We start from the raw sequence: 21919 nt of genomic DNA on the forward strand, positions 1-21919 counted from the left end.
ACATGGATTAACTATAAAAAATTTATTTTTTAAGATTTAAAACTAGAAGTAAAATAAGAAATTAAAAACTAAAACCAAAAGGAAAAAAAAAGACATCATTGTCTTAATCTTGGTATGCTAAAAAAGAAAATGAAGGCACCATGACACAACTAAAGCTCTTGGCCTCCTTGAACTCACTCCTCATTCTCTATGGTTGGTTATAATCCTATCAAATTTGAATGAATTGACTTCGATTTATCGAATTTAGATTGAATTTTGTTTTCCCAATTGGGATTGTGGGATGCAAGAGAAATGCCAGCACGAAATACTCGTTAGTTGGTTTACCCTAAAAAATGGTTCGTATAGTTGAACCACTTGGTATCATATGATTGGATTAGGACTACATCAGCACACTAACAAAAAATATTGACGAAATTTTAATGGGATGACTCAATTGATGTGCGATAGTGAAAGTCAGGAACCAAATTTATCAATTTTTGAAACTCAGGGACCAGAATGAGGAGTTTGGTCAATGTCAGGAACCATTTGCGATAAAAACCTTTATTTTGTGTAATCCACGTGTCACAATTTTATTGGATTTGTGGGTCCCACATACAAACTAACAGAATAATTGATGGATTTAAACTGAAGGACCAAATTGATGTCTGGTAGTGAATGTCAAGGACAACATTGATTGATTTTGAAAGTAAGGAAACAAAATGATGAGTTTGGTTAATCTTAGAGACCATTTGTGATAAAAACCTATTCAAGAATATAGAATCTCCTGGTTAATGTATACATATATATGTGACTTCAGAAACAAACATCCACGAGGCAAGAGCAACACAAGGTATCACATCATCCCTTCCAGAAGCCATCACCCTTGGACTTGGTTTCTACAGGTCCCTGATAATCGTGAGCATACGAAGGTCCTTCTCTTGGGGGATAAGCGGCAGGCGGCGGTGCCTGCACATAATAAGGACCCGGTGCAGTTGAATAAGGTGGGGGAGGGCTTGCCATTGCCACGGCGGAATTACTACTTGAACTAGACGAATATTTGCTAACAAAAATCGATGGAGCTAGAAGAAATTAGTACTTGGCTAAGTTTGGGATATTGGGTTATTGATGATAAAAGAAGCGCAATTTATAGATGAAGAAATGAATTGTTGTTAGAACTGGTTGTTTCTTAGAAGGTCGATAATTCATAATTGTAGTAGTTCTTTTTAAATTACGAGGGAGCCTGCGACCACGCCGCGTACATTTCTTTTATGCGGCAAAGAAATATCACTGGACAATTGCTACAAGGCAAAGTCCTACGAAGGCTACCATAACTTGTTCTCATAACTTTTGGTTGTATGTAGGAAAGAGGAATCACATTACAGCCAACCTACCAACTCCTCGAATCAATTAAGAACAAAAGATAGGGAACAAAAGTATTCTTGTTAGATATCGATACTCGTAGAAATGAAATGCTCATCATGTGTATTCATATGCAACCAAACACTTTTTTTCAATGTCAAATGTATAGAAGTTAAGGGGTCATTTGATAAATTTTTAGTTTTTAGTTTTAGTTTTCATCTTTTTATATAGGGGTCATTTGCTGGCAGAGTTTTTCTGTTAGTTTCTACACAATAAGTCACATTACTTGAATGGGAAACATTATGTGTAACATATATAGCACTAACAGGGATTCTTACATTATGTTTAGATAAAGAAAATAAACTTAGGATTTGAAAAAATGTGAGAATTTGTAAATTGATGTGCATTAATTAATCGTTTGGAGTTACAAACATAGGAGTTAAAATTCTTATGCGGAAAAAAAAAATTGGAATTTGGGACCCTCCAATTCCCAAGTTTAAATTCCATGTAAATAGCTGTCATTTTCAAATTTACATGAGTGAGTTTAAAAGAATCCAAGTTTAAATTCCATGTAAATAGCTGTCATTTTCAAATTTACATGAGTGAGTTTAAAAGAAAAAAAAATTTCAAAAAACTCAACCATGAGTGGCCACCAACACCGGTATGCCACATGTCACCACCATATACCCTTGTCACCGTCACCACCGCCACCACCATCACCATCACCACCAACACTATCATCACGCTCGCCACATACCGTTGTCGCCACCATTGTTACTACCACCACAACCCATTGTCATCACTGCTATCGCCACAACCCATTGCCTTGATTGACTTAGACTTTCTGCTTAATCATATTACTTAATCTAATATAATCTAATCTAATTAATTAATTCCATCATCTTTTAATTTAATAATCTAATTAATTAATTCTATCATCCTTTACTTATCTCACCACACGAGTGCATCAGTGTCCAATCGTTTTAGGATTGGCATCAATCCAATTGATTAGTTTTTATACAATCACATAGGGAATTAAAACTTACCTTTAATTCTCCCTCTACTTTGATGATTACTTATTTAATCAAGGGCCCACAAGCCATGAGTGACATCTAACCATATATATCGTGACTACCCAAGCTAATGTAGAATTTGGTTGGAGAACCTATCCAGTTGGAATTACATTGTACTTTAATCCTTTACTAATTCAATACTGTTAATCACAACAAGGTATAGATACTTTACGTTAAACTACTAATGTGATTATACCAGCTTATATGATTCAATTGTGTCGTATAGAAATGCATTTTAGTATAACGTTTGATACTTCGGCTGAAGATTCCCGAATCGTATAGAGTATTCTTCCTCTCATACTGAAGATAATAAATTCCTTGTTATACATTCACATGTCTCTAAGAATAAATCAGTGATCCCAACAATGCATAGAACACATCCAAGATGAGATGCGGTCACGTCTCATTGTTAAATGATTAGCAACGTATTTCTAAGACAACTATGATGTCTCAAGTCAACGGACTAGTTATATTATTCTTACAGGTTGGGTTACTTGCTTGGCTGTATGTAAAACTCCATGAAAGTACTCTCATTTGATTGTGTTCAGTAGACCCATTCTCTTAACGAGCACCTAAACACTTGTCTTAGTGTCCCTACACGAATGGTTTGAGACTTTCCATCCTTCCCATTGAAGTAGACATAGTACGTATTAGTCTATTCGGATTAATTGTTAGTGTCCCTTTGACAATCCTATGAATAGAAACCTTTTTGGATAGTGTGGTTGAAGAGGAACTTTTTTGGAAATTACGGTTATGTAAAGAAGGTTTCAGTTGTCTAACTTCTTTATATTACTTCTTCCACCAATCCATTTCCCATGGATTCCCTATTTGGACACATATCGTTTAATTGAGATATCTGAGTGACTTTGTCCATTTCTTGTATTAGACATAACTATACATTCAGACATTATCTTGAAGGTTTCTTCTCAAGATTGACTTTCAGGGCATATCTCCTACAATCTCCCACTTGCACTAAAGTCCATCGCTTCTGCATCTTGAAGATGTTAAATGAGTGAACTTCTGCTTGTAGGTTAACTAGGTTATGTTTTAATCCTTTTAGCTTAGAAAAAGATTTACTATTAAATGTTTCCGAAGCATATAATGTTGTCTCTTTTTGTGTCAAATGCTTTGATGAGACCTTGATTCCATGGCTTGAACTATCACCTCATTACATCGCAGTGTACTACTAACGACCTTATGAGTTGGATTCAATCATTGGTTCAAGATGAACCCTTTCTATTTGTAACAGCTTCTGAAGCAATTTCCAAAACCTTAATGCAAATATCAATATCTATTTCATTTGTTTACTTTATACAAACTTTGCTTCAACATTGAGACCATTGTAGTACCATACTAACAATAAATTCATATGATTAATACTTCATCGAACATGAAGTTCCATTTGTAAAATAGGTTATTGTCACTTTGGTTTAGGACCTAAGTGAATGCACGCTTCCAGAGTCTCACTCTAACATTCCTTTCTCGAAGGTAATACTCTATTAGTTACTATGGTTCTGATCATGGGCTTCAGCTTCATTAATATCCTAAAGTGATTTCCATGATTGTCATTCATTTTTGGACATCACATCACAAGTCCATACATGTGTACTTTTGTGATTTTATGATATATTCTTTCTAATGATCATGGGCGTAGTTTTCTATCATACACAGAAATACTTTCACAAATCTTCAGCATTTGAGATTTTGTTACCTTATACAACATATTTGACACAGAAAACTATATCACTTAGTCCTCTCTTAATTGACTTCATTTATTTTAAGTCTAATTTTAAGTTTATGCTGCAAAACTAACCCTGTCACCTTTTACCATTTTGAGTTACAATTGTTTTCACTACGTCTACCAAATAGTCTTCATTTGAAAACTATGTTTGCTCAAAAGTTTAACATTACTCCCACTGACCTTTTTGTAACTAAGCATTCACTTGAAAGTTCAAGAAAACCTTTACACTTAAATTTACTTGATTTGAATGCACATAGCTCCCACTAACTTATCGATCTATTGACAATCTTCAAGATTCACTTATTTATTGTTTAGATGAACATACACAAAAGGATTTCTTCTCTAGCAATCCATCATCATTAAATTTACATCCAATACTAAATTGTGACTTGTTTTATCAAGTCCTTTAATTTAAAACATATGGTGTCAAATACCATACTTCAAGTTTTAGTCATACTAAAACTTTTCATGTAAAACCATGAATTTGTACTAGTATTGTCCAGCCAATAGGAGACTTTATATTTTATTTTCTATTGTTCATTTATTCATTTTTGCATGTGGTTGACTCACCATGTCCTGAAGTCACTACACCACGTCTAATGACTAAGGTGTATGTTTTCATCATTTGCATGCGGTTAGGCGTCTTTCACCCACCCAGTTCCTTTAAGCTTGACACACATAAGCCATCTTTATATCATATTTATCCAGTTTCCTACCTAGCCATATGAAATGTACGACACATCATGATGTGTCACTTACGTTATCATGAATTGCCACTTGGCCTTGCATTCCATGAGTCATCAGCCACGTGTTCCTTTGAGAATTCCACCAAAGTTTCTTCTCAGCCCATCTAGATGCCTATTTCTTCCTTTACAGCCGACCTTTGCCTACTATATATAGCTTCCTACCTTTCTTTGCTATTTGTCCAAAATATTTTGTACGTGACATGCAGTTTGCATACAAAGTATTAGTTTTAATATTTGTGCTTATGTGTGTGTGTGTGTGTGTATATGTATGTATGTAAGTATATGTATATAATTTATATAAAGAGGGAGTCAGAAGATGTATGACTGGAAATATACATGGCATTAGGAGTGATCAAAGAATTTGTTTAAGTACGTGGAGTTTAGTTATTACGGTAGTAGCATATCTTCGTTTTAACTTTGGAATCGAGGTAAGGTTTTCTTGAGAAACTTATTATTATTGGGGTATCTATTTTGTTTAAACCTTGTGAAATATGTGTTACACTTGATGTATCTTTATAATTGATAATATGTGTATTTAGAATATGATATTCATATTACTGTTATTGCCGATAATATGGATATTGAAATAATGTTGATTATATGCATATCATTTCATACTAGAGCAGATGGATTTAATTGGTTTATTCGAGAATGGGATATGGAAATGGAAATATTCTTTTGTGTAGTTGTTCGACTTTCGTAGGTACCAACAAGGGTGGCAAAAATGAAATTATGGGCATGGTATGAAGTAGTGGGGACTATGGCGACCGAGAGAAGAACACGATGACTAACAAAATGGGTACTTGGGATGATTGAGTTATGGGGGTTAATTTTTATAATAGAGTATCCAGACCACCGCTACAGTGGAAAAAATGCATCGTATGAGACGTGCAGGTCCGTATGCTTGATGCGAAAATTTTCTTAACACACAAATTAAACCCTCTTGTTGTCAAATTGTAGTATAAATGCAAGTAGAGATCGTTCTAAACCGGGGATTAGGAGGGCTTGCTAAAACATCTAAACTGACTTAAAAACATATAAACAAAGTTAAAAACACTAAACTAGACTCAAAGAACTTAAAACAAACTCAAAGGACTCAAAACAAGTTAAAAACGCTCAAATCTGCCTAAAAACACAAATTGGGTAGATTTGGACTCTAACACACTTTTGGGACACCTAAAAACACAAATCAAAACAGATTTTGACTAATAAAACACTTTAAAGTAAAGGGGTTTTGGTGTTGACGAATTTGAAAACAAAACAAGTAAATTAAAGAACTAATGAAATCTGCACGAATTTGAGTAAATTGAATGGATGGAAGGCTAGCTAGGAGGTTCTTCTCCACACATGACATACTTGCACATAAACCAATTTTCAGTTGTTCTTTCGATCAATCATGAAACTCAACACCCTAGGTTAATTAAGTCCGCTTTAATTAACCTTCAAGTTCTCCTTAAGTTATTGAATTGGATCGGAAAGCGCATACAACAATTCAAGCATTCTTCAAAAGTTCTTTACGTGAACAGCACAATAAAGATACAATCAAAGATCATTAAGCATTATGAAAACTATAAGTATTGACGAGGCACTCGTTACTATGATGAGCATGAAACTCCTGCTAAGAATTTATTTAACGCGATCGTTTATAAGCGACCTCCACTACTTGTGAATATAAGTTTGTAACTATTAGGTGAAACTCCCTTATACTCTAGCATCATATTCATGCATGCAAACTAAGTGTGCACTCTTAATAAACATACACGAATAAGTTATCAATCAAGCAGTTAAACAAATTGAATTCACAACTTATGAAATCACAACTGAAGGTAATCAAATCATATTGTAAGCATGAACATGGTTTTGAATTCCCCCCTAGCTAAGGGGGGTTTAGTTCCTCATACTCACAAAGCAAAGATAAACAAATTTAGACATTGAAAACAAAAGAATGAAAACACCTAAAAACGCTCCAACAATCCAACTTGAATGGCAAACACGTCCAAGGGTCCTCATTCTTCTCTTTGTTGCGGCACAAGGTGTGGTTTGATGGATGAGTGGTAAATTATGGTGGTGGATGGATATAAGTGAGTTATGGTGAAGGGTGGATGGGTAGATTGTGTTCTCTCGGCCAAGGAATGAAAGTGTAAGTGTATGGAGTTGTAAGATGTGAATGTAGTGTCTTTTGATGGATCTTTTTCTCCCTCCTTTTGTTATGGTGAAAGGTGGATGTATTTATAGGCTAGGGAGATGACCACCATCTAATTAAGGTGGTAGTGGTATATGTTGTGGTAATGAGTGGATGTAATGGGTGTAGTGGGTGAATGTTTGGTAATAAGTGGATGTAATGTGTGTAGTGGGATGTAATGGGTGTAGTGGGTGAATGTTTGGTAATGAGTCGATGTAATGTGTGTAGTGGATGGATGTTTGGTAATGAGTGGATGTAATGGGTGTAGTGGGTGAGTGTTTGGTAATGAGTGGATGTAATGGGTGTAGTGGATGAATGTTTGGTAATAAGTGGATGTAATGGGTGTAGTGGGTGGATGTTTGGTAATGAGTGGATGTAATGGGTGTAGTGGATGAATGTTTGGAGTTGTAGGTCAACACACTTGCACACACACATGCTGATTTCTAGCCTTCAAATCTTCAAAAAACGTCCATCCTTATGTCTCCAAGCTTGCACTATCCAATCTTGGCCCAAAAATGCTCCAAAATGCTCCAAATAGCACTTAGTTGCTAACTTTGTTATTTGAACCTACAAACACACGAAAATAGCTTAAAATACATAATTGACTAAGAAATAACAACATAAATGCACAAGAACAAGCTAACTAAGTCGCATAAATATGCTCCTATCAATGCTATACTATATAGATTAATGGGTTGGGTAATTGAAGTTAAGCTACATTCATGGTTTATTAGTTAAATGTTGATAAATGAGAATTTGTTATAATTGATTTATTAGTTAATTGATTTGTGTTGCCTAACACTTAGTTTAGCCTTGACAATTATTCTTGATAAGACTTATGTCACTACTGAGTTGTGGTTTCGCTCACTTTATACATTGTAAACCTTGTAGGCCCATATAAGATTAAAGAAAGGTAGACAAGATGAGGTTCTATTAGATGAGAAATTTAAAGGTTTCATTTTATTATTTATACACTCTGTAAAGATTTTGGAGTTATTAGGAAAACTAATGAAAATGACTTGAAAACTTTGAGCTTTGACGATAAAGACAAAATAAAGGGTAAAGTGAATAGTACCAGGATTGACATTTTAGCGTAAAAATATGGTTTTTCGTTAAAGTGAACAATAATGGGAGCTTTTCATTAAAGTTCTCTTATTTTATAGGAGAAGGGTTTTTTTTTTTTTTTTTTTTTTTTTGTTATGAAGTTTTCTTATTTTTACTTTTACTCGCACTTCAAGCCTAAGGCCGATTTTTTTTTTCCACTGACTCCGTATCTAGGGTGCGACATTTAAAGTAGTGTAAGAATTATCCTAGTCATTAGTGGAAGCACATCATACATAAATTCAACCATATCTTCTAGCGGTTGATTTAATTCTTCATAAAGCTACATAGTGCGTATTAGTCAGGTTGTCCAGTTGTTAAATACTATGTTGTGACTCCTTTTGAAGTTATTCCCTGTTGTTTCATCAATTTGTCCATCTTAGCATGTTCTTGTAAAAGATAATGGACATTTCCCTACTTATAACCATTTTATATTAGGTTGGTGAAACCAACATCCATAGGTTACCCTTAGGATGTTACATAACATACATTCTTTAACAATTGAAGAGTTAGAGATTTTAACAATTAAAATTTCAAGCTCATAAAGTATGGTGTTTTACTTTTAATTTTAGACAACTATAAACTAATCATATTTAAGCTTATATCCTTTCTTCTCACTGTTTCTCATGACTCTAATGAGAAAGTACATTATACATTCAAAGGGTATAATTATTTTATGGAGTACAGGAGTAGAGGACATTGTGGAGAAGCTTCAAACCTTTTACGCTTATCATTTAATTCCACAATATGGATGTCTTGTTATTAAGTGACTAAGGTCTTTAAACTCTTTGTAGATTTTAGACGCTTATTCTTGGTTTGATTACTACTAACCCACCTGAAATATCTTAAAGCAATTGAAGAGTGTCCAATTAGTTGTTCAAAACTACTAGTTGAACCAAGAGTGATCTTGGTGATTGTGTTCAAGTGAGTTACAACCATATAAGAAACTCTTCCTTACTTACTACTATACACTTACTATAATTTGATCTTCCTTTCCTACAAGAAATGAATCTCTAGACTTTCTCAATTCGTACAAAACTTATATGTAGGCAATTGGAACCAAATCCAAAGATTCATTGTATCCATCTACAACATGTGTCAGATCTATCTTTAATTGATAAATCCAAAATTTGTTTATCACATTATCAAAGTGATAGATTACTTTGTATTCCATTTGGAATACCTCAAGACAACATTCAATTCTCAACACTACATTAAGGAACAAATGTAATAGAAGACATTTATCACATTACACTAATATGATTAATGAAACATCAATAAGTTTATACAAAATAATTAGCTCTAACATTAGAGACTAATTATATGCCTTCACATAGGTACCAAAATGGGTCTTCCATCATATGAAGCCACATAATAAGTTCTTAACAAAATTAAGAAAGTTTAAAGTCTGTTTTAAATGCCTATAGACTAGACTTGGCATTGTGGCGTTTTTCGTATTTGTGTCATTTTTGTGACATACCCGATATCTAATAATGAGCCGTGTCGTATAACACCCGTTAAAGTAAATGGGATCCAAAATCAACCCATAAATATTATCAGGTAATATGACCCGACCCGATACCTATTAAGGAAAATATATTTCAAATCAATAAACAATGAAATGGAAAAACATAATTTGACAAAAAAAAAAAGGAAAATATAATACTAAATTAGTATATGCATACCATATTGTCACATAAATATTACTTCAAAACAACAACAACAACAACAACAACAACAACAACAACAAAAAAAAAAAAAAAAAAAAAAAAAAAAAAAAAAAAAAAAACATTTGTCTTTCAAGTATTACATACTCCAAAATAAGAGTCTAATGAAAAAGTATTGGTACATTACTACAAAATACCAAATGTTCAAGGATATGTAAAATGAAGAGAGTTGTGTTTCAAGGTTGAAGAACCTTGCACGTTTATATGTGCTTTCATATTTTTTCAGACTTATGCATTAATTATTAAGAATTTTATTTGTTTTGGACTCCCTTAAAAATACTATTCATGAGGATTTGAATGGTTTTAAAAATTCAAACGACAATGTACCCATACTCAAAGCGTAGAGAATGCGATCACAATCGTTTGCATATTTTTTTCACATTTTTCGCACTTGTGAATCATTATTATAATTTATTTTAATGTGTTTGGTATTTTTATATTACTTGATATTTTTATTTTTAATGTGCTTTATAATTTTTTAATCTCACTCTTTGCCTATAGTATATTTATTATAAAGTATATATATACACACTATGGATATTGTATTTTATAGTAAGTTTTTTTTTTTGGTAGTGTAAAAAATTAAAATTATCAAATTATGGCTAGGGTATATTGTAGTAAGTTTTTTTACTAGAATTTTACATAAGAACAAACTTGTACCTGCAGGTTTGCCCTTAAGAGATGTGAGGTAAGACGTGCAATTCCTCTTCCAATGCTTGTCCTTTCCACAGTGGAACCAAGGTCCTTTGGGTTTCTTTTCCTTTTTCTTCTTCTTCACTCCTCTGTGGGCTTTGGCAGTTGATGGTTTCTTCGCCTTACCTTTTCCAGTGCCTTTCGGCTTGGCCTTGGAAGATAATGGCTAGTTGTGAACTACAACTAAAGTCACTACAACGCTCTTTTTCTTCATAGTTTTCTTAGCGGTTACTAACATATTTAGTAACTCAGAGAGAGTACTATCCATCCTGTTCATGTTGTAGTTCATGATGAACTATGAGAACAAATCAGATTGAGAAGCCAAAAGGAAGTCTTGGGCCAATTCCCCGTCAAGAGGAGTACCTAAGTTCTCTAATTGCTCAATGAATTCAATCATCTTCAGTACATGTTGATGCATTGGGACTCCCTTAACCATTTTAGTCTTGATAAGTTCACAAACAGTGCTAAAGCGACGGTTGTGCGTCCTTTCACCATATAACTTCATAAGATGGAGTATGATCGAGCTTGCATGGTCCACGTCCTCATGATGTCCTTGTAGCTCACATTCATGGAAGCTAGCAGATAGCACTTGGCCTATATGTCATCCTCAACATTCTTGTCAAACTTAGCACGCTCATTCTCAGTGGCGTCAGTGCCATGAGCTATGTGACGTGGAGCCTTCTCTAGTACGTAAGCAATCTTCTCTAGTCTAAAGAGAATCTTGATGTTACGGTACCAAAATGGGAAATGCTACCCCTCAAGGCAATGCTTGTCGAATATCTTTGATTATTTGCTTCCAACCATATCTAAATAGAAAAAATAAATAAATTAGTTTGATTGTCATTAAAATTGAGTTATTGGGTACACAACCTGTTACTGTTCATCTATCTATTCATTTTTTGGTTTGCTTTAGAGCGAGAGCCAAGTTGGAGGAGAATCATTCGTTAAGGCCTAAAGCTATTAAAGATTTGGTATTGGGTACAAAACATGTTATTGTTCATCTCTCTATTCATTGTTTGGTTTACTCCAGAGCCAAGTTGGAGGAGAATGATGTTACGACTTAAAGTTATTAGAGATTTGGACTAAGGTACAAAACCTGTTATTTTTATTTTTTCTATTCATTGTTTGGTTTGCTTTGGGGTGAGAGCCAAGTTGAAGGAGAATGATTTTTTAAGGTTTAAAGCTATTAGAGATTTGAAAATGGGTACAAAACCTATTATTGTCCATTTTTCTATTCATTGTTTGTTTGCTTTGGAGTGAGGACCAAAAATGGAGGAGAATGATTTGTTAAAAATTAAGCTATTAAAGAATTGGAAATGGGTATAAAACATGTTATTGTTCATCTTTCTATTCATTGTTTGGTTTTCTTTGGAGTCAGAGCCAAAAATGGAGGAGGATGATTTGTTAAGGATTAAGCTATTAGAGATTTGGAATTGAAAAGAAAACCTATTATTGTTCATCTCTCTATTCATTGTTTGGTTAATTTATTTTGGAGTGAGAGCCAAGTTGGAGGAGAATGATTTAAGCTTAGAGCTATTAGAGATTTGGAAAAAGAGGGCACCAAATCAAACCAAGTCTTCTCTGTCACTGCTTCAATTCACACCACCATTAAACCAATTCTCTCTCTCTCTCTCTTCTTACATTAATTCCAAGTCGTTGTCTTCTTTTTCTTGTTACCGGCCATGTTTCCTAGAAAGCAAAGTCTTCCGAGTCCTCCGAGTCCTCCATGGACTGATGACGAGAAAGAAAAACACTACGATTACTCCAAAAACAAAGACACCCACTTTAACAATCCCTACCTCCGATTTGGTGCCTTGGTTTTTGTCCTTCTCTCTCTTTGACTTCTTGTCCTCCTCCTTTGGTTCCCTCCCAAAACCAAATGCACTGCTGAGGTTGGTGTTGATCTTGTCCAAAAATCGCAGCAACAACAAAATGTCCACCATCTTCTCATCCGCACAACCCGAAATCCCAATAACATCAATATTAGTACTGCCGCCTATTAGAGTTTGGTTTCTGTGTAAGTTTCAATGGAAGTTTTAAAAGCTCAGTGAAAATACACCGAAGAAGAAGGAGAGAAATGTTTCTTAGTACTGTGTTGATTCCATCTCTTCTTCTTTTTTCATTAAAAACCTTTTATAGCTTATATGACATTTAGAGGAGTGAGAACAATTTCACTCACTCTATTACAAAGCAATCACAACCATTCATTCCTAAGCCATCATGTAAGATGCTTACACTTGTCATGAGCTATGACTCATTACACTCTAAACTAAATACCAATTGGTATATGATCTAACGGTTCACATTAAATCCTACACATTGCTTATAATGTAACTATCACAGCAAATACATTTATACTCCAATACTCCCTTCTAAATGTTTTGCTGATTTCACACCAAGAGCAGTTCTCAAGTATTTGAATCGATCCTTAGGAAGAGCCTTGGTAAAGATGTCTGCCAATTGCTCCTCTGTGCTATAATAGTGTAGTTCAATTGTCCCATCTTGAATGGCATCTCTTATGAAATGATACCTCCGATTAATATGCCTGGTTTTATGATGAAACACTGGATTCTTAGACATGGCTATGGCAGAAGTATTGTCACATAGCAAAGGTGTAACCTCCACCTGTTCTTCTCCAAAATCAGATAAAACAAACCTCAACCACATTGCTTGTGTTATAGCTTTTGCAACACTTACATACTCGGCTTCTGCAGTAGATAAAGCCACACTGCATTGTTTAACAGAAGCCCAAGAAAACATTCCTGAACCTAAACTAAATGCATAACCCAAGGTACTCTTCATGTCATCCAAGCTTCATGCCCAATCACTATCACAGTAGCCTATCAACACAGCAGCTTTTCCTTTCACATATTCAATCCCAAAATCCAATATGCCTTGTACATATCTCAAGACTCTTTTAGTTGTCCCCATGTGTTTTCTGGTAGGTTTATTCATGAACCTTGCCAGCAAACATGATGCATACATTAGATCGGGTCTAGTAGCTGTTAGGTATAACAGACTACCAATTATTGTCCTGTACAAACTTTCATTAGCATCCTCACTCCCATCTTCCTTAGATAACTTGTCATCAATTGCAAGTGGGGTTTTCACAGCTTTACAATCTTTCAATCCAAATTTCTCAAGTAGTGACTTGGCATATTTCTTCTGATGAATAAATATGCTCTTATCAGTTTGAATTATGCCCAGACCAAGAAAGTGATGTAACAGTCCCAGATCTGACATCTCATATTGCTTCATCATATCCTTCTTAAATTCTTGAATCATTTCATCAAAATTCCCTGTATAGATAATGTCATCTACATACAGAGATACAATAAGCACACCTGCATCACTGAACTTTGTATATAGAGTAGCTTCACTTTGGCTTTTCTTAAAACCGGATCGATTGAAATAATTGTCTTGATGCGTAAAATAAGTTAACACACAAAATTAAACCCTTTTTTTATCAAATGTAGTAAAGTATGTAAGTAGGGATCGTTCTAGGCCGGGGATTAGGAGGGATTGCTAAACACTTGAAAACTGACTTAAAAACATAAAAACAAAATTTAAAACACTAAACTAGACTCAAAGAATGCAAAACTATACTTTAAAATACTTAAACAAACATAAAACTCAAAACAGCAACCTAATGACTCAAAACTGCCTAAAAACCACTTTCTGGGCAGTTTTGAGAACCTAACAAGAACTTGGACGAAGTTGGATGAAAACTTGAATCAAAACACTTAGAAACACAAATCAAAACACTTTCTAACTAATCTAAGACTTCAAAATAAAGGGGGATTTTTTTTGGACGAAAATTGAAAACAAAACAGAAACTTTAAAACAAAACAGATTGTAAAACGTTTTTGGATGAAAAGGATGGATAAAAGGCTAGTTAGGAGGTTCTTCTCCACACATGACACACTTGCAAACAAAATGATTTTCAGTTGTTCTTTCAATAAATTATGAAACTCAACACCCCAAGTTAATTAGATACGCTTAAATTAACCTTCAAGTTCTCCTTAAGTTAATGAATTGGATGGAAAAGCGCATACAACAATTCAAAGCATTCCTCAAAGGTTCCTTACGTGATGAGCACAATAAAGATACAATCAAGAATCATGAAGCACAATGAGAACTATAAGTGTTGACGAGGCATTCGTTACTATGATGAGCATGAAACTAGTGCCAAGAATTCATTCAACGCGATCGTTTTCAAGCGACCTTCACTACTTGTGATTATAAGATTGTAACTATTAGGTGAAACTCCCTCATAATCTAGCATCATATTCATGCATGAAAACTAAGCGTGCACTCTCAATCAACATACACAAATAAGTTATCAATCAAGTAGATGAACGAATTGAATCCGCAACTTATGAAATAACAACTGAATGTAAGCAAATCATATTGCAAGCATGTACATGGTTTCGAATCACCCCCTAACTAAGAGGGGTTTAGTTCCTCATACTCACAAAGCAAAGATACATAAAATTAGACATTAAAATCAAAGGAAAGAAAACACCTAAAATGCTCCAACTTGGAAAGCAAGTGCATCAATGGATCTCCCTTCCTCCTTGTTGCGTCATGAAGCTTGTGGACAGATTTTTGGGTGGATTTATGGTGTAGAATGGATGGGGAATGATATGGAGGGGTTTAGGGTGAGTGTGGAAGAGTGTTTGATGGTTGGAAGGTGGTGGAGAACTAGGCAAAGAGGGTGGAAGAAGGTGGAGTGGCTGTTATGTTTTCTAGGCACTAGAATGGTGTTTTTGGGGTGTTTTGCTTCCTAGGGTGTGTATGGACGAATTTCTGTGATAAAATGATGAATATGGGGGATTGTCCTTTGGCCAAGGGGTGTAAACATGTATTTATAGGCCCAAAAAACCTTAGAAAATCAGGTTAGGTTAAGGATGAAATGCATGGTAATTTGTGTGTGTGGTGTGCAATGGTCCAAGGGTGAAAATGAAGTGATGATGCAAAGTGTGAAGGGTAAAATGGAGTGGTCTTGTAGCTAGGGGGCATGAATGATTGTGTACATTGCATAGAGATGGAAAGGGAGGTGAAAATGTGTCAATAAATGGGTCAAAGGTGCAGCAACATGTGGTACACAAGGCATGAGATTCCAAATGTGAATGATGGAGCATCAATTGGTGCATGTAATGGATGTAAATGTTGTCTAAAATCTAATGAGTGAAAGGGAACAAGAGGTATCAAGCAATTGAGTGTAATAATTAAATGAATTGAAGCATGAAATTAGAAATTATGTAGGGGACAAGAGTGATCAAGCATGGCATGGAATCCAAAGGGAATTCTATGTGGCTTGCATGGCAAGGAATGCAAGTTGGGGTGACAGATTTTTGGGCTATTTTCTTCATCTTTTGGACCATAATTCTTCACATTCTTGGCCTCTTTAGTTCTCAAATTCGTCCATCCACTTGGCCCATGCATTTGCTATCCATTCCAAGCCCGAAACATGCTCCAAAGGCCTCCAAAATGCATCTTCTTGCATACTTTGTACTTAGAGTCTGAAAACACACGAAAATGACTTTAAACATTAAAATAACTAAGGAAACACGACATAAATGCACAAGAACAAGCCAACTAAGTCGCATAAATATGCTCCTATCATGTCTATCTCATCGTACCAAGCTCTGAGAGCTTGTTTCAGACCATATAAGGCATTTTTCAACTTGTAAACCTTGTCTTCTTGTCCTTGAACTTCAAATCCCTGTGGTTGATCCATATATACTTCCTCATGCAGTGTACCAATTTGGAATGGAGACTTAACATCTAATTGAAACAACTTCCATTCCTTTTGAGCTGCCAATGCAATTAGAGTTCTAATGGTATCAAGTCTTGCCACAAGTGCAAAAGTCTCGTTGAAGTCCACTCCAGGCTTTTGAGAATAACCCTTAGCCACTAGCCGTGCCTTGTTCTTCTGCACTGAACCATCTAGATTAAGCTTTGTTTTGTAGACCCATTTTACACCAATTACAGGTTTATCAAATGGCCTTTTGACTAACTCCCATGTGTCATTCTTTTCGATCATCTCAATCTCTGTGGACATAGCTTTTCTCCAAGCTTCATCTCCTAATGCTTCTTCAAAAAATTCAGGCTATATCACACATAAATTGCACCTTTCATAGATATCATTCAAGCTTCTGAACCTTAAAGGAGTATGATCATACACTTGTGAACCAGTGTGATCCATATCCCACAAAAATCAAAATTTTCTCCATTGAAAATCGGTGCTCGAAGATCAGCACCACTTGATCCACCCATATTAGACTTGTTATCGAGTTACCCAGAGATTTTCAGATCGTTCTTCAATCGCAGCAACTCGATTCTCTGTTGAATTCCTCAGCTGCGAACCTTGTCACAGATTCATGCCCAGATTGAGATCCAACCTGGCTTTGATGCCATATTAGAGTGTAAGTTTCAATGGAAGTTTTAAAAGCTCAGTGAAAATACATCGAAGAAGAAGGAGAGAAATGTGTCTTAGTACTGTGTTGATTCCATCTCTTCTTCTTTTTTCATTAAAAACCTTTTACAGCTTATATGACATTTATAGGAGTGTGAACAATTTCACTCACTCTATTACAAAGCAATCACAACCATTCATTCCTAAGCCATCATGTAAGATGCTTACACTTGTCATGAGCTATGACTCATTACACTCTAAACTAAATACCAATTGGAATATGATCCAACGGTTCACATTAAATCCTACACATTGCTTATAATGTAACTATCACAGCAAATACATTTATACTCCAATACCGCCACCGTCGACACCACCAGTACCTCTAAATCCCCATTCAAAGTTCCCACATGCGACCCAAGCCTGTCCGTCTATGTATACCCTTTGCCTGCCAAGTTCAACCTTGGATTGCTGAGCCATTGTCACCCTCTAAACCTTTATACCAACATGTGTCCCCATGTGGCGAACAACGGCCTTGGCCAGCCGCATCCCAAATTAGGCTCCGTCGCCTCGTGGTTCGCCACCGATCAGCTCATTACTGAGATGATCTTCCACGTACGAGTGGAGAATCACCCCTGCCGCACTCTTGATCCAACACGTGCCGCTATCTTCTACGTTTCTTAATACGGCGGCCTCCACGCCTCCAGCAAGTTCAAGGAAGCCAACTTCACCGCTCGCGACGAGCTCGCCTTTGACTTGGTCGACTACGTTCAGTCCTAGCCTTGGTAGAAGAAGCACAACGGTAGGGACTACTTTATCGGCCTTGGGAGGACCACTTTATCACCATTGGGAGGACCGCGTGGGATTTCATGAGGGTCACCGATGGTCCTGATTTCGGAGCCAACTCCATCCTCAACCTACTAGCCGTTAAAAACATGTCGGTGCTGACCGTGGAGAGGCATCCTTGGAAAGGGTTAAACTAACACGGCTTGCCCTACCCTTCCTATTTCCACCCATCCACTTGGCAGGAGATGGTGGTGTGGTAGAACAGAGTGAGGGGAATGGACCGACCCGACTTATTTTCTTTCATCGGTGCGCCCAGAAAGGGGTTAGAAAAAGCGGCCGCTCGGGACGAGTTCTTAAGGCAATGCGGTGAGTTGACCCGCTGCATGCTTTTAAAATGTGGGTCTGGGGCCGGCAAGTGCCACGAGCCCAGCGAGGTGCTAAAGGTGATGTCCGAGTCGTAGTTCTGCTTACAAGCGCCCAGTGACTCGTTCACCCGGCGGTCGACGTTTGACTCGGTGCTCGCCGGCTGCATACCGGTTTTCTCGTCGCCGCACACGGCGTACACTCAGTACAAGTGGTTTTTACCTGGTGACGAGAGCACGTATTCGGTTTACATTGACGAGAAGAGCGACGCGAGTAAGAGAATCGACGAGGAGCTGCTGAAGATTCCGAAAGAAAAGGTGACGGCGATGCGAGAAAAGCTCATAGAATTGATCCCAAGTCTGACTTACGCGCTTCCGAATGCGACTAATCTTGGGTTTGGGGACGCCGTGGACATTGCACTTGCATCGCTGGCCAAGCACGTCCAGAAAATGATATGATTAATTAATTAATTCATGGATTAATTAGATATATTGGATGATGAGAGAAGTGGATTTTATGTGTATTACCATAGAGAGAAAACTAGCTGAGGTGCGTAGAAAAGTTGTATATATATATTTTATTAAACTTTTTTACTATTACAATAATTTAGGACGAGAGTTTCGAGGATAGAAACTCAACACTTTACCCATTAAAATGTTGGACCACATGCATATGTATGTTGATTGATATGAAGTAATGCTTTCTTGTCTTAATACGTCTGTTACGTTGCTTTAAATTACCAGTTTGAGTCTTTGTTAAGTGAATTCAAATTCAGTTTTTCTCTTTGAATGAGGTGAATTCGGAAACTGGTTATAGTAAATAAATATTTGCTTAGCATTCATCATTTAATGGCCGAATATAGTCATATATGACATTGACATTGCCTATTTTTATTACATATTTGACTATTAGAAGGTGAGCGTGTGAAGTAAATACATGTACCTTAACTAAGTATATAAATTCAAACTTTTAGGATTAAGTACCTAAAACCCCCCAACTTTTTAGTATCATTCCAAATTAGTTTCAACCTTTTTAAACATTCCAAACAAGTATTCAACCTATTGAAAATGTCACATCCGTTAAGCCTCATTTAAAAATCTTTTAAATTAACTAATGCTTTGCTTTGTCTCCAAAATTAATAGAAGGTCATGGTAGCATACCACCCTACAACTTGAGCCGTCAACATCGAGAAGAAGGTCAGGGAAGCATAGCCTCCACCCTACAACATCGAGCTGCCAACTTGTATATATGAACTGTCATGATGCGGCCACCACCATCTTCACCGCCCACAAAGAAGAACTGGAAGCTTTACGAGTAAATCACGTGAGCAGAAACAAGCTCATTGAAATCTTATCTGAATTCTAAACCCTCACCTTTGTCAAGAATTGCCCTCCTAATATAATTTCAATTTGGGTCCATTTTCGATTCAATTCAATATCCGTTTGTTTATTGGGTTTCATATTACATAATCTATGTTTGAAATTCAAATTTTGAATTTTGAGGCAACTACTATTAATGTTGACCAGAAATTCACAATCGATGGATTTTGAACATAATCTATGTTTGAAAAACTAACGGATGTGTATTTTTAATAGGTTGGGTACTTATTTACAATGTTTAAAAAGGTTGAGACTAATTTGGAAGGACACTTGTTGATGCACAAGATCAGTGAAGACTTTGGAACAACGTAAAAGTGTCAAGTTTGTGACCTTCGCTCGGTTGCTCCGGTTATTGGTGAGGATAAATATGTAAAGAGATAGAGATAGGGAAGCAAACACAAGATGTATGTTGTTCACCCTAAGTTTGGCTACGTCCACGAAGTAGAGGAGTTCTCATTAATAGTGAAGGGTTTACACAAATACATAGGTTCAAGCATAATCATCATTAGTGAGTTCTAATGGCTAGTTTAAGTACAATAATGACATTAGGGATTAATTGTAGGAGAATGGTCTCCTTTTATAGTTGAGGAGAGTCTTTAGCTTTTGTCCATGGTCAATGTGGGACTCTATGAGCTTTATTCTGACGTTGACATGTGTTGAGCTGTTATTGGCCTCCTGGTTAGAGGGAAACTCTTTTGCTTTGGCAGGGGCACCTCAACATAAACTGCTCAGAGGGTCTTTGAAGGTATGACTTTGACCGATGCTCTGTAGTTTCGGAATTGGTCAAGTATGGTACAAACAATGCTCCCCTAAGTTCCCGAGTGAGGAAAGCTTCTCGTTAGGGACTTGACAAATCCAAGTCATTGAGTAATCACGAAACTTCTGAATACCAAGGTGTAGTAGCATATAGTAGGAGTCCCCAAAAGTCTTCGGGGTGAGGAAAGTTACCTAATGAGGTGTCTTGCTAGTCCAAGTTGTCAAAATAACAAAGTTTCGCCATTTTTTTTACTAAGTGGCAGCCCAAAACCCCTTCTCATATGTTTTTTTTTAATGAAGGTTGTTAGGCCCAAAGAAGAGGAGGCCCACACCAATTTTTTTTTTGTTTTTTTTGTTTAGTTGCCAAGCCCAAGGAGGAGATGAGGCCTACACCCATTTTCTTTATTGGCAACCTTTCCTTTTTTTTTATTTTAATTTATTTTAATTTTTTTTATGATGAGCTGTCAGCCTAAATTTTGAGGCCCAGCAAAGAGTGGCCTAACTTTTGTTTAAAACCGGCCTGAGGCTTAGCCTTTTTTTTGAAACCCTAACCTTCCATTCTTGCCTTCTTCCCCATTTCCCTTAGCCTTTCCAGAAAACAAGCTCAAGGTTGTGCCTTCTAAACACGTTGTCCCCAACCCTTTTGACTTCACCCACTCAACGTCCCTTCGAATGCCCTTAACCTGGTCCTCTACCCTTTTCGACCTTGCCCCCCACGACTAGGCCATCCTGTTCTGTTCAAAGGTCTGCGTGTTGGAAATGTGCCCTAAAACCAATCATATGATGATACTTTATAGACATTTCACAAGTTAAACTAATGTAGTTTAAATATAAAGGGCAAAGATTATTGTTTTAAGCCGTCTCATATAAATGTTATATGCTTAAACGATAAGTCCAAGGAATATGTGATTGGGAGAATGCAATCTAAAGAAGTTAGATTCATGAGACCATTCTTTCGTATACATATCCTAAACGTTCATGATCATAGGATTGCCAATTGGGCATTGACAGTCCGTTAAGATCAGTACGTGCTGTGTATTCTCTCAGGGAGAGTGACTAGTCTCGAGTCATTGGTGTGTGTGACATCAAGACAAGTATGTAGGTGCTCAATAGAGAATGAGTTCACTAAACATGATCAACGAAGAGTTCTCATATTCATGTCACATGAGAACTCATGGTTGGGATAATGCAAAGTAGTCCTTTGACCTGAGGCATCATAGTTGTCTTGTGGTTAAGTCCTTGATCTTTGATTATGTCAAAAGTCATTCCAAAAGGAGGGTGTCCACGGCATAGTTGGGGTTAAGCCACTTAGCCATGGAGGCAAGTGAATGCGCAACAAGGGATCTCTAACCTTCAAACTGTTTGAGGGAGAATACTCTATGATATGATTAAGAATATCTGGCCAGAGTATGAATGAGATTTAGGAAGTCGTTCCAAATCACATTCAAGGTAATCATATAAGTACACGAATCACATTGGATAGTAGACATGAATAAACTATCAAACCAAATAATGTGGTCAAGAGTATTGTATTAGAGAAAGACCGTATTGCATTTGTAATCCTAAACTGAATAGGTTCTCCACCTCTTCTTATTAGCTTGGGTAACCATGAT

At 36.3% G+C, this 21919-nt stretch overlaps 1 pseudogene; it reads left to right on the top strand.

Moving 5' to 3' along the window:
• Positions 1–17349: 17349 nt before the first annotated feature.
• LOC103401674 (probable xyloglucan galactosyltransferase GT17) lies at positions 17350–18884 on the top strand (annotated as a pseudogene).
• The last annotated feature ends 3035 nt before the right edge of the window (positions 18885–21919 follow it).

Source organism: Malus domestica, chromosome 15, assembly GCF_042453785.1.
Source record: "Malus domestica chromosome 15, GDT2T_hap1".
NCBI lineage: Eukaryota > Viridiplantae > Streptophyta > Magnoliopsida > Rosales > Rosaceae > Malus > Malus domestica.